We start from the raw sequence: 6,000 nt of genomic DNA on the forward strand, positions 1-6,000 counted from the left end.
ACGTACATCATGTTCCTAGCCAAGCATGTTACTCATATTCACTAACCATCGGAACTGCTAAAGACAGTTAAAGTTCAGCGCACAGATTATTTCTCGCTGATAAGCTCGGCAATATTTACAGTTAAAAGTGACTCAAATAGCTTTTTATGGATTTAAAAATTTTATTCAGTCAGAGGAACAATACAATCTGTTTCTACATCTTATGTTCTCAGTTTCACACTATTTACTGACAACAGAAGTAAAATTATACATCTTTCCATAGTATAGTTAACACCATAATCTTGAATTATGATGGAAATCAATTTTTTTCGTGTGTCTATTCCTTTTTACCAACATTTTAGCCCAGGAAATCTTTTATACTTCAGCTAAAGCCAATGACTGATATAGAAATATCTAGTAGGTATTACACAAAATATATAACAGAAAAAACAGTCATTAAGATGAAAAGCTCTCCGCATGCAGATCTTGTCAAAGAGTAGGTCTGCCTATCACATTTATGGTGGATTTACTAATAACCTCATTTGTTTTACTTTTAGCCATCTGAGGGCCTATTAGTATTAAATTTTTAAAAATGAAAAAGTGATTTTTGATGAACAATCAATATTAGACTGCAGAGAAAGTAATATTTCAATAATTTACTTAAATTTGCAAGAAGACCACCAAACTTCTGCCTGATACATAATACCCACAGTTGACAAAAGTCACAGTACAGATTATAAACCAATACATAATTATCTTTCACACAAATAAGAAGATATAAGTAATGTCATTATATTGAGTCATAAATAGAAAAACATGGCTTAAGAGCAAAAAATAAAAGAATTAGAAACTATCAAAGCAAGTTCATTTTCCCTCCCCCCCTTTCAATAGGCAATTACATTTTAAAATCAAAGGTTTACTGTCAGTCATGAATCACAGCAGTTTGACAGCCTCCAGATTATCATGGCTTTCCGAAGTTGCTAAGGGTGCATATAATATGATGTGTTATTTCTTCATTAATTTTCATTTTATTGACAATGAATCATTCTTTGATGTCAAATGTGATTGTCTATATGAGACCCTTGGAAAACACACACACACACACACACACACACACACACACACACACACACACACACACACACACACTCACACTCTTAATAGGGAGCATGTCCACTGTTTTAACATGGATAACAGCGGTGAGGTGACACATAATGGCATGTAAGCAGTGAGGTCTTGGTAGGTCACTTTAGTGAGCTGGCAACACACCTGCACACCCAAGGCACCCGATTTCCATAAATTCCTGGGAGGGGGGCGATGAGCTCTGATGCCACATTCAATCGCATCCCAGCTGTGTTAAATCAGGTTCAGATCTGGCTAGTTGGGGTGGCCGGCACATCAATTGGAACTCACCACTGTGTTCCTTGAACCATTCTGTCACACTCATGGCCCTGTGATATATCACATTATCTTGAAAAATGCCACTGCTGTCTGGAAACATGATTGTCATGAAGGGGTACATGTGGTCTGCAACCAGTGTACGATACTCCTTATTCATCATGGTGCCTAGCGTAAGCTCCACTGGACCCGTGAGTGTCTACTTGAATGTTCCCCAAAGCATAATGGAGCCACTGCCAGCTTGTCTCCATTCCAAGTGTAGGTGTGAAGGAGATGTTCCACTGGAAGATGACAGATTTGCACCACCCATTGGCATGATGATGATGGCATCGGGATTCGTTAGACTATTCAATGCTCTGCCACTGCACCAATGTACAGTGCCAATGGTCACTTGCTTTTTTCAGTTGTAGTTGTCGATGTTGTGGTGTTAACATTGGCATATGCTTGGGTCATTGGCTGCAGAGGCCCATCATTATGTGTGTTCAGTGCACTGTGTGTTCAGACATACTTGTACTCTGCCTAGTATTGAAGACTGAGGATTGTTTTGCTACAGTTTACTGCCTGTTCTGTTTTACCAGTCTGCTCAGCCTACAACGGCCGACATCTGTTATGAGTGGCGGTCCCTCAACCCCATGACGTTTGGATGTGGTATCACCATGTGTTGAAGGCAATCACCACAGCACTTCTCAAATACCCGACAAGTTGTGGAGTTTCCGATATGCTCATTCTGAGCCTCGGGCCATTACCATCTGCCCTCACTGCCCTCTGTCAAACTCAGATAGACTGCGCACCTTCCCCATTCTACACACACAGCAGTCATTCCTCACAAGGTGACACTGCTATTGATGGACAGGTTTATATTGATAGTAGGTTGGTGACCATAATGTTCTGGGTGATCAGTGTCTATATTAAACTGTGCATGTCAACCAGTAACTTGCAATATCTCTGTAACACATGGTCAAATTACATTATCATGGCGAATCCCAACAACTTAAAAAATTATATTATTTCTGACAAAGATCACTTACACATACACAGAACAGACTGAAAGAAGTTAACTTGATTTCTTTATCATCATCACAGTAATTTCTTTTGTATGGTTGATATGGATATTGTGAAAATTTTAGCTAATGTTCAAAAAAAAAAAAAAAAAAAAAAAAATGAGACCATACTGACATACCCATATGAAATGAAACAGACAATCCATTTTTAAATATCCTTATCGGGGTACAACTCCTTATTTACCTTTTAACATGAAATTTATATCTATCATTTATATATGTGAAATGACAGTCTGAATAGAAATCTCTAGCTAAATAATAAGAACAAAGGCCTGCTGGAGGCCCATTACGCATGCAGTAACTGGTACAAAATTGATACTAAAAACCAGTCATATCTTTAAATCACTTGCACATAGCAGATCTGATATTCATTTACATGGCAGTACTGGCCAGAAACCAATTTCATATAATATCCTCCAGACACCTAATTATATTTGTACTGTTCCTTTACAGATAAACCACATTATGATTACAACAAAGTAATTTGGCACTCATCAGTGGCTGAAAGTAACTTGCCACTAAAAAAAATAAAAAATAAAAATAGATACCCAGTTGGCAGACACTGAGGAATGACTGCAAATGAAAAACAAAACCATCCTGAAATTAATAATACAAGATTTACCTAAGTGTTAATGAGGAACAGATGACGAAGAAGCAGTATAAGAGGAAGAAGGTGGTGAGATAAACAGAATACCGAAGATACAGTTGAAGTTATTCTTTCTTTCGTATTAGGCAAAAGAGGGAATATGAAGGAACAATAAATATCCTTGAAAGAAAAATGACTGTGTTATCTATTTCAGTTTCTTCATGGTTACTGATCTGTCAGATGACAACTTTTTATTTCTCTGTCTCCTGAACCCTATTTTTCTTGAAAAAATTTTAACAGAAAGGAATAATAGTCTAGTAGTGCCATGACATTTAAATAAACCATCATTGTGGAGAATTAAGAGAGATTAAAACACTGCTCCACATAGTATATACACATCCTTTGACTTGTAGAACGAAGCTTTTATTTCACAGATAGAGGAGGAAAGTGACAGTTGTGTTACAAGTAAACAGAAGTTGTCATGATAATATCTGTTTTTACATCTACAAATATTTGTTGTTGCCAATGAATTAGGACATTATACAGAGCCAAACACACACAACTCCCCCCACTCACACATGAAAGCCAAACATTAACCACATATTTCAACAAAAGCCATATGTACACAAACTGCAAACATTTTAAATAATTATAAAAGATATTTTATATATAATATTTTTGATGAACAAAAAAACTGTAAGCAGGTAGATTAACATTATAACAAAATATTAAGAATGAAATGAATATTAAAGTGAAGGAATAAAGAAGTTTAAATTTATAGGATGCTGATGACTGTTTAACATTAAATACACAACTCATTACAATTTTTACATTTATTACTTCAGAACCCAGATCTCCAAAAGGAAATTTATGTAAACCTTGTAGTAGGGCACATTTCTGTTTTCCTGATGAACACTACTGTCACAAGTTTAAACTTTCTTTAGCATTGGTAGGTTCAACACCTCTGGTACTTCTATATCTTCAAGCTTGATATTTGATGGATTAAAATGAAATCTTACTGGGAACATGAATTTTGTGTCCATCAGCAATGTGGCCTGTAAGAGCAACAAGGTTATGCAAATAGTGATGAAAAAAAATACACAACATGAAACAGTGTACTTCCATAGCAAAACACCCATGTACCCACTATATGTATGTTGTGACAAACTTCTGGGGGGAGATGGCATATTCATTTACCATAATGAGCAGTTGTGGGCACCAGGAAATGGCATGCGGCACCACATTGCACATCATCAATTCACAGTTAACATGTGGGTGGGTTTGGCTAGTGAGTGCTTCATTGAGCAGTACCTTTTACCATCCCACTTATTATTAGACTTTTCTGGGACAGGTTCTTCCCAGTTTGCTTGAAAATGCTACAGTAAATAGGAGGCACAGCATGTGGTTCCAGCATAATGGGGTGCATGCTCATTTTGGATTGGCTATTCGTAGGTGTTTGAACAGGTCTTTCCTGCATCACTTGATTGGGCATGGCGGACCAGTTCCCTGGCCTCCATGGACACTGGATTTATTGAGTCTTGGTTTGTTTCTGCGAGAGCCGTGAAATCTCTCAAGTATCGTAAGCCTGTGTAGTCTGAAATGGATCTCGTCACAAGAATTTTCTTTGCAGGTGTTGCAATCAAAGAAACTCCTGGTGTGTTTGACTATGTCTGGCAATCAATGCATACTTTGATTTCATCATTGTTGAATGCTGAAATTATACTTTTATACTTGATGCTTGCCAATCAAATGAAATAATGTGGAAACGAGTTCATCAGTCAGCATGTTAATGATTTCATGAATATATTCAAAAAGAGTATTGCCCTGGGGTCCTGAATAAACGCAAAACATCTACAGCTTTTTGTAACACAAATATGTCATAATCACCAAATAGTACTTAACAGGAAACACTGTACATTAATTCCTCGCATTGGTGAAGAGCCTTCACACTTTTTTTAATGTATTTGTTAAATCTCCTCAGAACATACCTGGCTGAAGTTAAACTGCTTGTTTTAGTACTCCTACATCTACATCTACATTTATACTCTGCAAGCCACCCAACGGTGTGTGGCGGAGGGCACTTTACGTGCCACTGTCATTACCTCCCTTTTCTGTTCCAGTCGCGTATGGTTCGCGGGAAGAACGACTGTCTGAAAGCCTCCGTGCGCGCTCTAATCTCTCTAATTTTACATTCGTGATCTCCTCGGGAGGTATAAGTAGGGGGGAAGCAATATATTCGATACCTCATCCAGAAACACACCCTCTCGAAACCTGGCGAGCAAGCTACACCGCGATGCAGACCGCCTCTCTTGCAGAGTCTGCCACTTGAGTTTGCTAAACATCTCCGTAACGCTATCACGGTTACCAAGTAACCCTGTGACGAAACGCGCCGCTCTTCTTTGGGTCTTCTCTATCTCCTCCGTCAACCCGATCTGGTACGGATCCCACACTGATGAGCAATACTCAAGTATAGGTCGAACGAGTGTTTTGTAGGCCATCTCCTTTGTTGATGGACTACATTTTCTAAGAACTCTCCCAATGAATCTCAACCTGGTACCCGCCTTACCAACAATTAATTTTATATGATCATTCCACTACAAATCGTTCTACACGCGTACTTCCAGATATTTTACAGAAGTAACTGCTACCAGTGTTTGTTCCGCTATCATATAATCATACAATAAAGGATCCTTCTTTCTATGTATTCGCAATACATTATATTTGTCTATGTTAAGGGACAGTTGCCACTCCCTGCACCAAGTGCCTATCCGCTGCAGATCTTCCTGCATTTCGCTACAATTTTCTAATGCTGCAACTTCTCTGTATACTACAGCATCATCCGCGAAAAGCCGCATGGAACTTCCGACACTATATACTAGGTCATTTATATATATTGTGAAAAGCAATGGTCCCATAACACTCCCCTGTGGCACGCCAGAGGTTACTTTAACGTCTGTAGACGTCTCTCCATTGATA

Source organism: Schistocerca piceifrons, chromosome X, assembly GCF_021461385.2.
Source record: "Schistocerca piceifrons isolate TAMUIC-IGC-003096 chromosome X, iqSchPice1.1, whole genome shotgun sequence".
Classification (NCBI taxonomy): domain Eukaryota; kingdom Metazoa; phylum Arthropoda; class Insecta; order Orthoptera; family Acrididae; genus Schistocerca; species Schistocerca piceifrons.